The following is a 19,546-nucleotide window of genomic DNA, read 5'->3' as shown; positions in this document are numbered from 1 at the left end:
ATGGACATAAGGCGAAGGAAAGTGTCTATCCAGGTCACATCTGACGGAAGAGGCCCCAGTGGACGCTTTCAATCTCTATCTCTGTAACGTACCCATTCCTCCCTCCTGTTCTTCTTGAATTCTTCTGCTTATAACGTCCTTTTCTTTTTTCTATTCTCACATTATTTGCCGTTTGTTATTTTGTGTATGGGGGCCTTTTATTGTGGGTGATATTCATGTTAAAAATCTCTTATTCTTTTCCTCGTCGTTTGTCGTTCGTTTATCTCTTTTTAGGTAAGTCGTTGAATGACTGTCTCTTAGTTTCCCCTCCCTAAATTGTTCCTTCTAATTAGCCTGACTTTGTCCTTTGTGTTATTTTTGGAATGCCCCAAGGAATATATAATAATAATAATAATAATAATAATAATAATAATAATAATAATAATAATAATAATAATAATAATAATAATAATATCATTATTATTATTATTAATAAACCCTTGAACTGAAAGTCTTTAACCATTCGTACTACTACTAATGCTCTTATTATTGCTGTTGTTTCTGTAATAAAGAATGAACGTAATTTGATGAATTTTGAATCAATGATAAAAAGAATTTTATATTTCTGATATAAAAAAAAACACATGATGCAAATTTTTGCTTCTCATCAATAAATTTGACAAACCGAGATTTGGTGTCACGTTAATTTGATGAAGAACATCGTCTTATAAAGAACCCCTAGCTGCAACCCCTTTCATTCCTTTTACTGTACCTCCATTCATATTATCGTTCTTCCATCTTGCTATCCAACCCCACCTGACAATTATTTTATAGTGCAGTTGCGAGGTTTTCCTCCTGTTACACCTTTTTACTCTCAAATTTCCTTTCATAGGTCCCAGCACTTGGCCTTCAGGCTAAATTGTATATTGTATATATGCTATATTATTGCTTAATGGAAAGACTTTTTTATTATAAGTGTCGCAGCTCGAAGTTTCCTGACAGCTGACCAGATAAATATTTCGTATAATGACCCCAGGTCCTGAGTGAACCCACGGATACCGAAAGGTCACATTTCGTCCAGTAGAGATGAATCGTCTCCAGGTTGTGGAAACTGACCTTTTTCTAGGTCGGTTTATAATTCTCTCTCTCTCTCTCTCTCTCTCTCTCTCTCTCTCTCTCTCTCTCTCTCTCTCTCTCTCTTTACAAGATTTTGTTACTTTATATAGCTTTCTCTCTCTATCGCATTTACGGAATTATTTGTGATTTCTTCGGTTTTATTATTGTTTTTCTGCAACATACGCATGCGTGAATACACATACACATACACACACACACACACACACACGTCCAAATGTGTAATTCTGAAAAGGAATATATTCATCTTATTTTTGGAGCTTTAGTAATGCTCTCTCTCTCTCTCTCTCTCTCTCTCTCTCTCTCTCTCTCTCTCTCTCTCTCTCTCTCTCTCATTTTGTTTTTGCCTTCTGGCCACACCCACTGTCCAAATCCGACGTACTCAGAGAGTCTGAGAGAGAGAGAGAGAGAGAGAGAGAGAGAGAGAGAGAGAGAGAGAGAGAGAGAGAGATCGACAAGAATGAATACTGCAGATGCATAAATTAGCTCCGTTCCCATTCCTCAAGCAAGCAGTGATCATTAGAGCTGATAATGTCGGAATTTATCGCCCAATTACTCGAACTTGTGGCGACAACGCACACCGAGTAATGATGGTGATGAGAGGTGCGGTGATAATGGAGATGAAAATAGTGCGGTGGTGATGATGGTGATGCTGAAGCCACTGCCGGGAGAGGGATGATAGGTATTTGTTGCGCGGTTTTTTGCAGTGGTGGGGTTCTTTATCGGAATCATAAGCCGTGAGTATTGCAATGATGATAAACTTTAGTGTATGGCCATGAGGAATTAGAGAATGCAGGTACAACGGAAATGTACGGAAGGATAATAATAATAATAATAATAATAATAATAATGGTATCATTATTTTTTATTTCTTTACAATAAGATACTGCAAAATACATCGGCATCATAGTTCTGTTGTTTCTGATATTGAAATAACGAGAGAAAATAATAATTATAATGTCGTCATTATTATTATTATTATTATTATTATTATTATTATTATTATTATTATTATTATTATTATTATTATTATTTTATTTCGGTACAATAAGATGCTACAGAATACGTCGGCACCATAGCTCCATTCCTTCTGATATTGAATTAAAGAGATAATAATTATTTACCTTGCGTACGTTGCGTATGAACGATTAAAAGTGAAATGTGGAGATGCGTAGAAGTGAGAAAAAAGGGTTACCTTTATGAAAGTATGGATCAGAGCGTTTTCAGATGGTCTGGTCATGTGGAGAGAATGGATGACGATAGGTTAGTTAAAAAAAAATGATAATTCAACGATCAAGTTTTGTTGGTGGGGGGAGGTGGTGGAGGCTATGTCTTCCTAGCCTTCTAGAAAGTGCTGGATAAGTGGAGCTAAAGAAGTATTAGAAAGGAAGTGTGGGCGTGAGCACTAGATAAAGGGAGTTGTTGCATTGTGCGTGGGGAGGTTCGACGCGCTGCTGTTGATCATTCTGCATAGTGAGTTCATCCATGATTAAGCAGTATGAACATCTCAGTGAATGCTGTTTTTTTTTTTTCCTCTAAAGCCACCCTCCTTTTAAGGGAACTGGCTTAATTACAAAATAAAAATTATCATAATTCATGTGCATATAATTTGCCTACGTTACTTTAGAGTTCACAGCCATCTGATCAAGATTCCTGAGTAGCTAGCTTGACTGATAGCTTTTTAAGGATTTCTCTTTTTAACCTAATCTGAATATATTTTTTTATATAAATTCCATTTTGCATTAGGATTATTATTCCCTAATGCTGGGTAAATCTGTTGTTGTCATTCATTACATACCGTGTTTATATAACAGTGGTTACTACTTTATATCATCATGTTAAAAGGGCACTTATCACTGTCAGTTAAGCTAGTTTTACAGAAACACATCAAAAGGTAACTTCAAACTGGCCGCCCTATTCACTCCCTATTTTTTTTCTCGGAAATTTATTTATATACCTAGCTTTTATCCGTTATTTTTTTATGTACTGCGTCGGAAGTACCTCACAGTAATTGCAAGGATGATTTCTCCTCCCCTGCTATCATACGAGTACACAGTGCAATGACGCCTCACTGTCCCACAAAAAATTTGCGTGTATTATGAATTGAGATCCAACAAGTGACATCACTTTCACTTTTCTCCATGACCGATAAACTCAGAATCTCTGTTCTTCGTCTATGGTCTTTGTATTCACTTTTAAAATAACTATTGTCAGCTCTGCAACCCCTTCTATAAACATGAAATTAATTTTATTCATTTTTTCATTTTTCCAAATACTAATTTTTGGGATAAATAGAATTTCCAGATTCAGCTTCATAGGGATTTGTAATAATAATAATAATAATAATAATAATAATAATAATAATAATAATAATAATAATAATAATAATAATGATAATAATAATAATCTATACATTTATTAATTTGATTAATTTTTATCTAGTAACCGATCTCTTCTTTCTGCATTTTCCGTTACCTTCTGTTAATGCTTTCAAATGAACACCGTACTCTTTGGAAGATTGAATTTCAAGTCACTGGCCCCTCGAATAGGGTTCATCTTCTGGGTAATAATAATAATAATAATAATAATAATAATAATAATAATAATAATAATAATAATCCAGAAATTAGCTGCGGAAATCCAGCTTATCCTTCGCTTGACATCACTCGAAGCCAAGCCATTAAGCTTGAAAGTACCCCGCCGTTGACGTAGCAGAGCCCTTTTGACACAGCCCCCTTGACACACGACACGGCGTCTTGACACTTCTCACGAGTACCTGACACCGAACACCTCCCATACGTCGTCATTTGCACTGCCATTCATCACTTCACGTGCCATTACGAATTCGGTCGGGCCTTCTTTTGCACATGGCGGCGGATGGGGCAAGGGAGGTGGGTCAGGGGTAAAGGGGTTGTTGGGGGCGGGGAGAGTCCAGATGTCTGTGGCGTTCAGTTGTATAGGGTGATTTTAGGTGCTCTCTCTCTCTCTCTCTCTCTCTCTCTCTCTCTCTCTCTCTCTCTCTCTCTCTCTCTCTCTCTCTCTCTTCTCACATCTTTTTTTTACATTGCTTATAATTGTAAATGGCCCTGAGCTGAAATGAAAGATATTATTATTATTATTATTATTACAATATACAGATGCACACAAGGCAAGTACAGTAAAGTACAAAAATACGAACTGCACGAAAAGAAACAATTTTTACACCAGCAGTAATAATAGTGGTAATAATGTGAATTCAGATACCTAGGGGAAGATGAAATAACAAGTGAACAGAACGTAACGTGTTTCTTGGCCGTTATATATTCTGGATATATATATGTACATTATATATATATATATATATATATATATATATATATATATATATATGTGTGTGTGTGTGTGTGTGTGTGTGTGTGTGTGTGTGTGTGTGTGTGTGTATCTTATATTTATATAGAGTTATGTGTCTATGTATATGCATGCAGGAGGTGAAATATGCTTAAAATGATTAAATGTGAGTAGAAAGGGAGTCAGTGATTATTGGTTCAAGTCTTGTGAGCCGCACACAGCAGTCGACTAATTACCAGATTTATATTTCACTACTTTGGTTAAAAAAAGAAATGTGACATTTTGGTTGAGGGGCGTACGGCGAGATCTTCCCTTCCTCACCTTGAATGAGAGAGAGAGAGAGAGAGAGAGAGAGAGAGAGAGAGAGAGAGAGAGAGAAGTAAGTAAGTATAGCTTAGTTTTACCAGACCACTGAGCTGATTAACAGCTCTCCTAGGGCTGGCCCGAAGGATTAGACTTATTTTTACGTGGCTAAGAACCAATTGGTTACTTAGCAACGGGTCCTACAGCTTATTGTGGAATCCGAACCACATTATAGCGAGAAATGAATTTCTATCACCAGAAATAAATTCCTCTAACTCTTCATCAGCCGGCGGCGGGAATCGAACTCCGGCCCATCGAATGACGGTCTGAAGCTCAACCAACTCGGCCAACAAACGGCTAGAGAGAGAGAGAGATTTCCTTAGCTGTCAGAGAGAGAGAGAGAGAGAGAGGTTTCCTTAGCTGTTAGAGAGAGAGAGATTTTTAGCTGTCAGAGAGAGAGAGAGAGAGAGAGAGAGAGAGAGAGAGAGAGAGAGAGAGAGAGAGAGGTTTCCTTAGCTGTTAGAGAGAGAGAGAGATTTCCTTAGCTGTCAGAGAGAGAGAGAGAGAGAGAGAGAGAGAGAGAGAGAGGTTTCCTTAGCTGTTAGAGAGAGAGAGATTTCTTAGCTGTGGAGAGAGAGAGAGAGAGAGAGAGAGAGAGAGAGAGAGAGAGAGAGAGAGAGAGGTTTCCTTAGCTGTTAGAGAGAGAGAGATTTCCTTAGCTGTTAGAGAGAGAGAGAGATTTCCTTAGCTGTCAGAGAGAGAGAGAGATTTCCTTATATGTTAGAGAGAGAGAGAGAGAGAGAGAGAGAGAGAGAGAGAGAGATTTCCTTAGCTGTTAGAGAGAGAGAGAGATTTCCTTAGCTGTCAGAGAGAGAGAGAGAGAGAGAGAGAGAGAGAGAGAGAGAGAGAGAGAGAGAGAGAGAGAGAGAGAGATTTCCTTAGCTGTTAGAGAGAGAGAGAGATTTAGCTTAGCTGAGAGAGAGAGAGAGAGAGAGAGAGAGAGAGAGAGAGAGAGAGAGAGGTTTCTTAGCTGTTAGAGAGAGAGAGAGAGAGAGAGATTTCGTAGCTGTTAGAGAGAGAAAGAGAGAGAGATATCCTTAGCTGTTAGAGAGAGAGAGAGAGAGAGAGAGAGAGAGAGAGAGAGAGAGAGAGAGAGAGAGAATTTCCTTAGCTGTAAGGAAGGCAGAATTGTCTTATAAAAACGATCCTCAGATCAGAGAGAGAGAGAGAGAGAGAGAGAGAGAGAAAGAGAGAGAGAGAGAGAGAGAGAAAGACTTTTCTGTAGCTGTAAAGAAAGCAGAGTTGTTTCTGGGATACGATCCCCAGATGAGACGGCTGATTTAGGTCATACGGTTCGACGGCTAAGAAAAAAAAAATGAAAGGAACATGAGAAGGAAAATTATGAGAGATGAGAAACGGCAAATGAGTAAAAGAGACATTTGCGGGAGTTAAATGACTTTGGGAAAGTATAAATGTCTTTTGACGCCATGATCATTTTCCAACGTAAAGAGGCCCCCAAAGGACCTGCGGCGGTAGAGTTCATAATATTTTCTACTCTCTCTCTCTCTCTCTCTCTCTCTCTCTCTCTCTCTCTCTCTCTCTCTCTCTCTGTATTTGCGGTTCAGCGATATCCTTTCTTGCGGTTGCTGCGATGACTCCTCTTTCACCATTATCTGTTGTCTGGTCGTTTCGATTTTTTCTTTTTGCCATTCTTTTGCTAGTCGCTAGTCTTTTTTTTTGACGTATTTATCTCTCTCTCTCTCTCTCTCTCTCTCTCTCTCTCTCTCTCTCTCTCTCTGGAGAGCCTCCACGAAGTAATCCTCACCCCACCTGGGTGAAACCATTAATAAGATGAGCTATCAAATGTTACTTTGGATGAGAGAGTTGCGTTTTCATTGCAGTTTCATGACACGACGATGATGTGGTGTTAGCATCTCTAATGGAAGGTCTTCATAAACAAATCGATACCGGCCGAAGGTGTGCGGACGAATATAACATGCTTTACAACGAGATGCAATGAAATCATGACGCTATGCATATCGTCACTCCGTTGAGCATTCAGACGCGTTGAGGAGCCTCAGATATTCTTCCGGATTCAACCTATCGAAGGCAGCTCATTATATAATATTAATCATAATAACCATCATCATCTTCATTTCAACTCAGAGTCATATACGATACAAACGTCAGACACAGCACGGTACAAAAATATAAATTACACTTAGATAAAAAAGAAATATTGTACCATTGCACTCAAACATTCCTGCAATATTAGTAATGAAAATGTACAGATTTTTTTTCGGTTTGAAACGACAGACAGATAGAATATGCAGGTAGCCTGCTAAAAAAGGAGCTTGAATATATATTTTTCAAGACAATAAATTATAGCGAGGGATCGGAGAGATGCAGCTAACATAATTGCAATGTTTGTGTTGTATAAGATTATCATTACTGTTATTGGTCTACTACCATCGAAGCCCGGCGTCTACATTTTTCCTTTCTTTGTCCATCTGTCAGTCCATCAGTTTTTCCGTCAAGCGTGCCTGTCGCACATGTCTCGTCTGCCAAACATGGTTCAAGAGGTAGGCCAACGTGCACCAAACGCCATTTTTCCATTTTTACTTTATCTAAGGCCTTAGCGAAAACGTGAGAAGTTGGTTCCCTTATTCCATATATTTGGCATACAACAGTATCCCTAGTCTTAACTTTCGCACTGTAAGAGACGAAGAATTCACTAATGAAACACTTTATATGACTAAGAGTAAGAGGTTTGTAACTTTGTGACTTTGTGACCTTGACCCTGACCTTTTTTTGAAAATAGCTGCCAACGGGGGCTCTCAGGTTCCGCTAATACATATTGTTGAGGGAAATTGTCGGAGTTTATGTTTCCTTAGCAAGAACCGCAGCGGTGTCTTCTAAAATATTTCATCACTCGGATTGCTCTCAAAGAGGAGTTGGTTTGGTTTCATTACGGTAGACAGTGCGTTAGCAATACTCTCAGAATTATTATTATTATTATTATTATTATTATTATTATTATTATTATTATTATTATTATTATTATTATTATTATTATTACTCTTTCAGCGGCATTTAGCTTGTAGAAAGTCTTCTCTATTCTCTGTTCTCCTCTACAAGGCTCTCTACAAGCTAAACGCCGTTGAAAGAGCGATTATTTTTAATAGCACTGCCCTAAAAGAGGGTCTCCTTAAATATTATTATTATTATTATTATTATTATTATTATTATTATTATTATTATTATTATTATTATCGTACGAATTTGCAAGATATCAGTGTAAGGAATGGAAAGATGGATTGAAATGTCTTTTGAGTACAGACAACGGACATAACACTTCTGTCCAACTAGAGCAAGAGCCCGTGCCAGCACAAGGCTGGCTTAATCTAAAAGGAGCGAACGAACTAGCTTTGTACTGACATCGTACTACTGCCTCTACTACTGAAGCAACTGTTCCTGCTGCTGTTGCTTCATTCGGACTGCTGTTGCTTCATTCAGACTGCTGTCGCTTTATGCAGACTGCAGCTACTCCATTCAGACTGCTGTTGCTTCATTCAGACTGCTGTTGCTCCGTTCAGACCGGCGACTCATTTTAATTCTCGAAGAGAGCGAAGAAAATCACATGGTCATATGACCTTCCGAAAGGGCGACCTGCCAGACGCCACCTCCACTGGACCCCCCCCCCATAACCTGTAATTACAGGTCATTTTGCATGGGCCATCAGTAACGGCCAGGGGACAGGGAACAGGAGAAAGGCCGAATCTCGAGGAGAAACCCAAGGAACGAACGACCAACGAGCACATCCTGAGACCAATCGGAGGTTATATGAAACTGTTCGGTTCGTAATAAAGTTGGAATGATTTCGTGGGACCTTCTCCTGTAGGGTTTTAGAAATGTTCGGTTCAGGTTCAGTTGGAGTTACTTGGAGTCACCTCTGAAATGTTTGCAGGACCTTTCAATCTGAAATCCTGGTGGAATAAATGGATATGTTATTATTATTATTATTATTATTATTATTATTATTATTATTATTATTATTATTATTATTATTATTATTCCTTAAATGTGGATGCAGGATGTAGAAATAGATTTATCTGTACAGAGCAACTTATTATTTATGCCATTTTTCCGTACTGTCATTGACCCCAACACGGCCATTGTTTTTCTCATATGTTATTAGCAAAGATAGCTGCTATAAGAACACCTTATAGCGGCTATCTTTGTTAATAACCAGGTCCTGGTAATAACAGTAGGAAAAATAATAGCTGTGTTGGGGACAATGACAGTACAAAAAATGGCATAAATAATAAGAAAAAAAATTTGTATACATAACAGATCATGCAAAACTATATTAATCCACCTTTCCATAACCTCATCATAACTCTAAGTCTCAATGGCTCCTCCAACTTCATCTAGTCTCTTATCGTGGCCTCCAAATTTACAGATTCTACCAACTTTTTCATCTCCTCCAACCTCAATTTGTCTTTCAACATGGTTGACAGAAGTCAATCTCATCTTCCCCAAACTCGAACATTTTTTTTCGACCTCACAACCTTCGCCTGCCACGCAACCTGACTCGCTCCCCCCAAAAAAAAAAAAAAAAAAAAAAATTACTGTCCTTTAACCGTCCTGTCTTCGTTAACCTCAACCTCTCCTGTAACCCCACCATATTCCTTAACCTCATTACCTCTTCCTGTTCCCTTATTTTCTATTAGCCTCGTCTCATTGTTTATTTTAACTTCATCTACTTCAATCTCTTCTGTTTCTTCAGTGTCTTGATGCTTTCCTTATTAAGCTTTCCAGTGTCATCCCATTCTCCTCTCCGGGGTGCACTGTAGGCATTACTAAAAGTTCTTGCAAGCGTCCTTTCGGCCCATAGCTGCAACCCCTTTCATTCCTTTTACTGTACCTCCATTCATATCTTTCTTCCATCTTGCTATCCAGCAGCTCCTAACAATTATGTCACAGTGCAACTGCGAGGTTTTCCTCCTGTTACACCCTTTAGACCTACCTACTCTCAATTTCCTTTCCAGCGCTGGATGACCTCAAAGGTTCCAGTGCTTGGCCTTTGGCCTAAATTCTAATTTCATTCCATTCCACCCCATTCTCCTGATTTATCTAGAACTTTGCCTCCACTTTGCCATGACGCCTGTCCACTGGCAGGGTAATATTTCTTTGTCTTTTGGTTATTATCAGTGAAATTTCAAAATTTTTTTTTTTTTGTGAATTCAGGACAGAGTTAAAGTAATACTGGTCATAAAAATAATGTTTCTAATTCCATTCATTAGTGGTGACTTTTTTTTTTTGTACTTTTGTGTTATGTATCAATAACAACAGAAGCAGAAATAGATAAAGAAGAATTTACAAGAGCTAAACCGCCAGACTTCAATCCAACTCCGAACTAATCGGGTATGACCTTTCCTTCTCTCTTTCCCCGGTGACTCATCGCGCGATTTCCCGACGAAAAGGGTCACTAGGGACACCGAGCAGGGCAATCATAGACTGGAGTTTTAAGGAACCACCTCCCCCCTACCCTCTTTTTTTTTCAAATGGTTGATTTATATTGAAGTTCCGTTTCCTGAACTTCCATTCTAACCTCTCTCTCTCTCTCTCTCTCTCTCTCTCTCTCTCTCTCTCTCTCTCTCTCTCTCTCTCTCTCAATTCCGTTTCCTGAACTTCCAGTCTAACCTCTCTCTCTCTCTCTCTCTCTCTCTCTCTCTCTCTCTCTCTCTCTCTCTCTCTCTCTCTCTGCAGTCTAGTCCCTAGTCTCCCTCGAAAATAACTACCTGAATCCAACGGGCAAAAGGGGTGAGGAGTGAGGCTTGGCTGGTGATAAACGTTAAAATATGTATGGTTGTATGTATGGTGTGTGTACCTACACAACAGACATACAATATGCCTTCCTTTCTTTCAAGTTTACTTCAAAATGAGTTTTGCAATTAGCTTTCGCGTCGCGTTAAATAACAAACTACTACGAAAGCTGTTTCGTACAAAACTCACTGATTCGTGAATTGTTTATATGATATTTTATCCACACACAACATCATGAGCTCGTATCTGACAGAAACTGCCTGTCACTTGGCCGCCACTCTCCTCTATTCCTAGAAACCATCGAGCGGAATTGATTGATCCTTCGCGGTTGAAAATTCAAAATTATAGGGTTTCTGCTTGTCCTTCCCTTCCGTTTGTTTTCTCTCTCTCTCTCTCTCTCTCTCTCTCTCTCTCTCTCTCTCTCTCTCACAGAAGGAGAAAGAAATATAAGATATGGTTAAATATTTCAAGGGGTTCTCAGAAGGAATTACAATCACCCATTCTTCAACAGACGGTCATTATCACCCTCGCCGCTCCCCCCGTTTCTTGTCTTCGTCAGGTCTGGTCTAGGTACGGGGATAATGTTGCATGGCCTGTTAGCCCTGCTATAGGAAAGTTTTGATTTTAACTTTAATACTTCTCTTAGTTTCTCCTGTATCGATAATAATAATAATAATAATAATAATAATAATAATAATAATAATAATAATAATAATAATAAAAGCCGCGTGGATATTTCTTGTTTGTCCCCTCTCCCGGGTAACAGTAAGGGAGACATGACACAGCCACCCACCCCCTGCAAACCGGTTTGTCCGCCCCGGGTGGGGGCGGGGTAGGTAGGGGAATGGGAGGGTAGGGGAAACATCCACCCTCCTCCTGCAAACCTGTTTGTCTTCCCCTGGTGGGGCCGGGGTAGATAGGGGATCGGGAGGGTAGGAGAGACATTAGCGCCGAGTTCCAGCGCGTGCTACGCGTGCCAATAAGTTAATAATAATAATAATAATAATAATAATAATAATAATTTACTTTATTTCAGTTCCTCATTGGACGGTTTGGTATCGTTCTTGGCTAGCATTCTGCTGAGCCCGCGTTCGATTCTCCGACCGGCCAATGAAGAATTAGAGGAATTTATTTCTGGTGATAGAAATTCATTTCTCGTTATAATGTGGTTCGGATTCCACAATAAGCTGTAGGTCCCGTTGCTAGGTAACCAATTGGTTCTTAGCCACGTAAAATAAATCTAATCCTTCTGGCCAGCCCTAGGAGAGCTGTTAGTCAACTCAGTTGTCTGGTAAAACTAAGATATACTTAACTTTTGTGTTCAATATGCAATGCATCGCAGCAGAATTCCAGTAATACAATGTTGTATTTCTCACCCCCGGATCAGAATTAAGTAATACAGCATTGTATTTTTTTCCCCCAGATCAATTGCGTTCCACAACGCGAAAATTACCTGACCAAACGGGAATCAAGCGGACGGAGATTCGCCGGTCTCGGCCGATCACGTTTTCGTGTCACTTTAACGAACGAGAGAAGCTATACTTTGCCTGCCCACCGACCGGTAATTTACTTTTCAGAACGGGACTCGTCACTTCGTGGAATAGCACCCGTGGGGTGGTCCCGACAAATTCGTGATTCCACTCCCAACATTTTATTTTCCTTCGCCCCGTGTCCAAGTACGGTTAAATGTATTGAATAATTTTTGCTGTCTAATCTACAAGACCTCTCTCTCTCTCTCTCTCTCTCTCTCTCTCTCTCTCTCTCTCTCTCTCTCTAAAATTCTCGGAAATGGTCGGTAAATAATGCCAGAAAATAACGCTTCCGCCGGTTAGTTGTTCGCGAGACCTTAGTTACTATTGTTTGTTCTTATTTACTGTTCTTATTTATTTGTTTGTGGTATTGTCACTTGGTTTCTGTATTTTCTGTTTACTGTATCCATCATATATTTATTTTTGTTTAGTACTTTGACGCATTGAAGAAATCTGTTGTCGTCAGTATTATTATAATTATTACTATTATTGTTATTGTTATATTTTTCTTTTTACTGCATCTTCATTACGTATTTGTTTATGGCAATAAGGTGATCAATGTGGCAGCTTTACCTTCCTCTTAATTTCCACGTATAATGTATCAGCAAAAATATGCAAAATTATATTTGCAAAAAAAATCTCAAAACGTATATTGAAATATAAAATACCACAGCTTTGTTAGGAGAAAAATGAAATATAAAATAACAGCTTGTCATGTGAAGAGGAAAAGGGGAAACTATATCAAAAGAAAAATCATGCAAAATTACATTAGCAAATCAAATAGAACAGAGATGCATTATCAGCAAAAAAAAAAAAAAAAAATAGAAAAGTAGAAAAAAAGAAAAATAGAAAAACATCCAATATATATTTTACAACCTGACTGTCGTTCTATATTGGATCATGATAACATTTGGGGGCTAGTGGCACTCGTGTGCCACCGAACCGGAAGTACTTTACAGTGGGGGCAGAAGAGGCTCAAGTAGGAGGAGGCACTCGGGTTAAAGATTCCTGATTGGAACCATCTGTTTCAAGTGTGGATGTCCTTAGCCATCTGTGCATGGGGTTGGGTTTTTTTTTTATTGCATGGGGTTGTTTTGTTTGAGTGTTTATTTTTTTTTTATTGTTCTTTTGTTCATCTGTTTTGTTTTGCCTACAGAAGTGTTCATTTAATCAGCGCAACAATTTCCCTCAGAGGGGCTTTATGTTATATATATATATATATATATATATATATATATATATATATATATATATATATATATATATATATATAAATGTATATATTATATATATATATATATATATATATATTATATATACACATATACATATATATATATATTATATATATATCTATATATATATACATATATATATATATATATATATATATATATATATATATATATATTATTCTTATATTTGTTCTTATATGAAATACATATTCAAATATGATCTAACTATTGTGTTTCTGTAAACATGTGTGTAAAACTCTGTGTTAAATAGCTTAATTTAATTGTATTCGATGACAGAGTTTATAGTAACAGTATTACCATTTAGAGTATTTCGGTATTTAGGGGTTTATGCAACAATGGGCTTTTGCTGTCAAATAGAAAGTGGATAAATGAAAAATGTCCAGTTATTTACACCAGTTATATAATAAATAGACATTTTCTTGTTATCATTATTATTACATTATTATTAGGAATGATACTACTGTTGCCACTTCATCGCCACTCGACAACTATAGACCACAAATTGTACACCGTGAGACCAAAGGACAGTTGAGACAGGAGACCAAAGGCCATGAGAGACCACCGCAGACCAGAGAGACCAGGGTCCGTAATTAGCAGGGTCCGAGGCAGTCCCAAGTTGACCGTTAATCTTCGCTAATCACCGCGTCAAGCAAAACAGCGCCATCTTGTGCTCTCATCAGATGCGGTTATGAGACGCATCTCATTCTCCTGGACCTTATTAACACATCCCCACCTCTCCCATCCCCCAACAGTCTTGGGGTATATCCGCACACCCCCCCCCACGTCCCTTCTCCCTTTTCCCTTTCCCTTTGTTCTGTTGCTCTGCATTTTTCCTTGTTCTCTTGCGTTTCTGTTATTTCTGTTTTCAATAGGGATTTTTCTGGATTTATTTTGTGGGTGTCATATTTTTCTGATATTCTTTTCGTTATTGTCATTGTTTTTCCTCACGTTCCTTCCTTTAGTATTTCTCTTTCTCTTGCGGATGCATTTGTCACATAGTTATCATTGCTTTTTATCACTTCATTTTTATTATCATTATATCGTTTTACTAGTCCAGCTTCTTTGTGCTCTTCCGAACTTTTTCTCCCTATTCTTATCTCTTGTCTTGTGAATTCACAGTAAATAATGGGGTGCTACAGGGGAAGGTTATGGCACCTCAGCTGTTTGTCCGCCTCATGAACTGTACATTATAAAAAGTGGTTTGAGATGGAGGAGAAGGTTTAGATTGGAGTAACGATAGAAACCTAACAGACATAGAATATGCAGATGATACGGTCTTAACCAGCAACAGACCACAAGATTTACAGTGCTTGTTTAATAGAATGCTTCATAATTCTGGAGCTGAGATTTAGGATAAATCTAAGAAAAACAGAAAGAGAGATGCTCTGAGGTGCGGAATAACACTAGATGGGGGAATGAGTGAGGTTGAATTTAGCGAAAGACCGAAGAAGACAAATCGAACAATGGGCGGGATGAATAAGGTCTGTTTCAAGTTTCTTTGCATTATTATTTTTCCCTGTTTCATATATCGGATTTTTGTACTGAGTTTCACTCGCCATGCAAATTAATGTGAATTTTAGCACGTTGCTTCTCAGCGTGCGTACATTAAACATCAAATATAATACATTTAATAGAAGAAAAGGAACGAACAAGGGAACTTCTCTCATTATTTCTCTTCGACAAAGTGAAACTCATTGTTACCGCCTAAACATTGTGATTTTATTTGATGCAATATATTGAGCATCTGCTATTTGTTTTGATTTTAAATTTTTGGGGTCCGAAAGATAGCCTTTCTGTTTGCATATGAATAATAATAATAATAATAATAATAATAATAATAATAATAATAATAATAATAATAAATACAGAGAGCAAACCAGTTGGTGAAATACCAAAATAAGTGCACTTTGCAAGGCATGCAATTAAAATCGCGTAACAAGAGCGTTTAGAAATTTCAGTGGTTCCCAACGAGGGGCGTACCAAGGGGGCTAATTTGATTTTTAAGGAGGGCAATATGAGAATGTTTAAACCAAGTTAATGTCCTTTTAGGCTTCCTCCACGTGAATATAAGAATTATATATCACCACAGGGGCCATTAGGATTTTAGAGGTGATTAGTTGGGGCATAGCCATAAAAAAAAAAAAGTTGGGAACCACTGTTTGGGAAAAGGTTGTGATAGTGGGCGTGGGTGAGTGAAAGACGAGGCAAAGGAGGAGAGGTGTTGTCGTCTGTAGTCTGAGGACAGTGGTTACTCTGAAGGCTTCTCGTTTATGTTCTTGCGTCTCCTTATTTGGTCTCGTGTGACATTTCCGGACGGTTCAGGAGTTTGACGGTTGGATCCATGTCCGCTGTCGAGGTAGGGAAAATTCTCTCTCTCTCTCTCTCTCTCTCTCTCTCTCTCTCTCTCTCTCTCTCTCGTTAAAAGTAGAAATGGTAAATTCTTCTGGACGAAGTCAGATAATTCGGAGCGTTGCCTGAAAATTATCAGGTGTAGTGTATATCAGTATTGTTAGTAGCTGTGATAACATGAATAGTAGTAGTAGTAATAATAATGATCTTATAATAATAATAATCGTTTCTAAAAGTGTCAAGGTTTCAACGAAAATTATCTCTAAATAACAGGGCTGCATTTCCTTTGACACCATGCACCAACGTAGAAGGTTCTACATCATATTCCATTTCCTTTATCCTCCCAAAACTCTTGCCTGTTCCTCACTAATATTCATTATTCCCCTCAACATCCTCTCCGCTTCTTCACCTCCCACCCCATGAAACCCCTCGTTTGACTGCTCCTCGTCGTCATATCTCTCAAAATCTCGTGTTACTTGACTGATTCCTGTCTATTAATGCCTTCAAAACAATCTCTTCCCCATTGTTATTCCCTCAAAGTCCCTTCATTTCCAGTCTACTGTTCCCTCAGAATCTCTTCCCTGCCTATTTTTACTTCAGAATTTCATTATTCTCTTTTTGATTTTCCCCCAAATTTCCCTTTTTGTTGTTTGTTATTTCCACAAAATCATCGATTCTTCCTTTTATTCCTCTAACATTATTTCCTCAAAATTCCCCTCACATTCGCCTCCCATCTAAAGCTTCTGCCCATCCTCCCCCCCCTCCTCCTTCCACCTTCCCCCCTCCCCTCCTCCCCTCTCCTCGTATTCTGAATTTGTCTCATCCCTCACACTTCCTGTTTTCGCTGCTTTGCGGAATCCAAAATAGGGTATCGAACGCTTTTAATCAAAGCACGCGCCCCCTGCTGATTGAGAAGAGGATTTGCATTAGAAGTAGTATCAGGAAGATGAGAAGAATAAGCGGTTTAAGTAACATTAGGAAGGGGGTTGGAGCGAGGAACGTTTGTGTATTTTTGTTTGATTTTGTGTTTTAGGTCTTCCCCTTCTCCGGGTGATTGAGGGAGAACGGAACTATCGCCTCCCTATATAAGAACAGGTGCTTCCTAACGTGTAGTAGTGTGGAGAGAGAGAGAGAGAGAGAGAGAGAGAGAGCTGTGCCATACCAATTTCTTTTAACTCTCTTATGTAGACCTCATAATCAATGTTAATTTACCATTGATTCTTATGTTATATCATTCTACGAATGGCTAATTTTTCGAGCACTTCGTCTTAGGATGATAAAATATTTAAGATAGTGTGGCCCAGACGAGCAAAGAGAGAGAGAGAGAGAGAGAGAGAGAGAAAGAGGGCTATGCCTTAACAATTTCTTTTAACTATCTTGTGTAGATCTCGTAATCAATATTAATTTACAATTGGTTCTTATGTTATATCATTTTACGAATGGCTAATTTTTCGAGTTCTTCATCTTAGGATAATATGTCTAAGGTAGTGTGGCCCAGACGAGCATGAGTGCCCAAATTTAAGTTTGGTCGTTTCAAGAATTGTGAGAAAATTAACTTTCCTTCTTAATCGACTACTAACACACATTTTTAAAATGAAGCAGGTAAAATGATTTAAGGAATATCAAGGAACAGAAAATTCACTCTCAAATAGCCATGAATTTCATAAAGAAATTGACGAATCGGTTGATGCTTGACTTTGCAAATTTGAAGATGTTAAGACAGTTTTTGAAGCATTAGCTTAACCTTGTCATTGCAATATTTGTGGAAATAGATATATTTTTTTTAAATGAGAAGCCCACTGGGGTTATTTAAAAGAGAAGATGGAAAAGGACTCCAAGGTTGTTGATAATCACAAGGTTTATTTTTTTTTTTCAGGTATGTGAATAAATCGTCCAGGCAAGACTTTGCTGGTATGTATTGATATGTATATTTTTGTCGTGTGTACGTTTATATATATGCATGTTTATGTGTATTTATATGTTTACATACACATAATTATATGTTTGTACATATAAAACATATTTAAATATATACATATACATACGTACATGTGTATATATATAAATATATAAATGTCTATGTACAGGAACACGTGAAGTTTAAACACCACATGCCATAGGGGAAAACGAAGCAGGGCGTTTTCCAAAGAGTACATTGAAAAAATTTGTTAACAGCCGAAACTGGTCTTTACCATATCCTCTGCTTTTGTTCCTTTATTCTAATTTATATATGTATATCTATCTATCTATCTATTTATATATATATATATATATATATATATATATATATATATATATATATTTGTTCGTCTTTTTAATTAATTTATTTTCAGCTGCATTCAATTGATATGATTTGATAAATGTAGTTTATTCCGCGTGGATTAAAAGCATACTTGTTAAATATAATTATGGTCCCTCGTATAGATTTCAATTTAGTTTCGACTTTTTATGACTTTCACACTTTAGTTTGGTATTAGTGTAACTTTGTATTTGCACAGTTATGTGACCTTTCTTTATTTTGTTTTTCATTCATTTCTTTTCATTTTAGAATCCTGATAAAAGTTTGGTATTTATTTATGAAGTTTTCTTTATACTTTCTTATTCACTTATTTTTGTAAGAATTTGTTTCATGTATTTTCATGCAAGTTGAATTTTGTAATTTTGTATATTACTTATGTATGCCATTTTCTGTTTATAAATAGCATTTCCTGTTTATCTTTTTATTCTTTAACATTCGTAAATTTATTATAATACTCAGCATCACTACCAATTTTTTGTGTTATGTGCACCAGTTTCTATTTAATTAAAAACTAGCATGTTGTTTATTTCTTCATGAGAATCTTCTCTTTTTATATTAGATATTTATCATACAGACTTGCCAAAATATTTAGAACTAATGTTACAACACGCTAATTCCCGCGTTCATAACCTCACGAGTTCAACCCCATGTGCTAAAAGCTCTCTCTCTCTCTCTCTCTCTCTCTCTCTCTCTCTCTCTCTCTCTCTCTCTCTCTCTCTCTCTCTCTCTGTTTGCAATTTGTGTTTGCAGAAGGTCTTTGCAATTTGCATTCATGCCTCGTTATGTAGCCTAATCCGTATCTTTGTCAGCGGTGGGCGTTGCCAGGTGTAAAGTGCAGTTTCGAAGATTATTTTTTGTCTAATGATGGCCGTAGGGAAGATTTATTTTGGAAAAGGAGTGGTGTTCCGAATAATGATAATAATTGGGTTCGTCATTGATTGGACAGTTGAAGAATGACCGTTGTCTCGGATTTCTTCAGAGCCACCATTTATTGTGGGGAACGACTCAATAGTGAAAATCATCGTTCTTCTTCTTCTTCTTCTTCTTCTTCTTCTTCTTCTTCTTCTTCTTCTTCTTCTTCTTCTTCTTCTTATTATTATTATTATTATTATTATTATTATTATTATTATTATTATTATTATTGTTGTTGTTGTTGTTGTTGTTGTTGTTTTTTCTTTTGTTGCTTAATATTCAGTCCATTATCTTTTGTTTTCTCGATTTTCTAATATTTCCTTCTCCTGAGGCACAATTCTGTTGATTCCTTCAGGGCTCTAACCTATCTTTACCGTTCTTCTTCTTCTTCTTCTTCTTCTTCTTCTTCTTCTTATTCTTCTTCTTCTTCTTCTTCTTCTTCTTCTTCTTCTTCTTCTTCTTCTTCTTCTTCTTATTATTATTATTATTATTATTATTATTATTATTATTATTATTATTATTATTATTATTATTAATGTCTTTCCTTTTGTTGCTTAATATTCTGTCCATTATCTTGTGTTTTCCCCTTTATATCTAATATTTCCGTCTCCTGAGACACAATTCTGTTG

The sequence above is a fragment of the Macrobrachium rosenbergii genome, chromosome 54, assembly GCF_040412425.1.
Source record: "Macrobrachium rosenbergii isolate ZJJX-2024 chromosome 54, ASM4041242v1, whole genome shotgun sequence".
Lineage (NCBI taxonomy): Eukaryota > Metazoa > Arthropoda > Malacostraca > Decapoda > Palaemonidae > Macrobrachium > Macrobrachium rosenbergii.
This window is presented reverse-complemented; position numbering follows the sequence as displayed.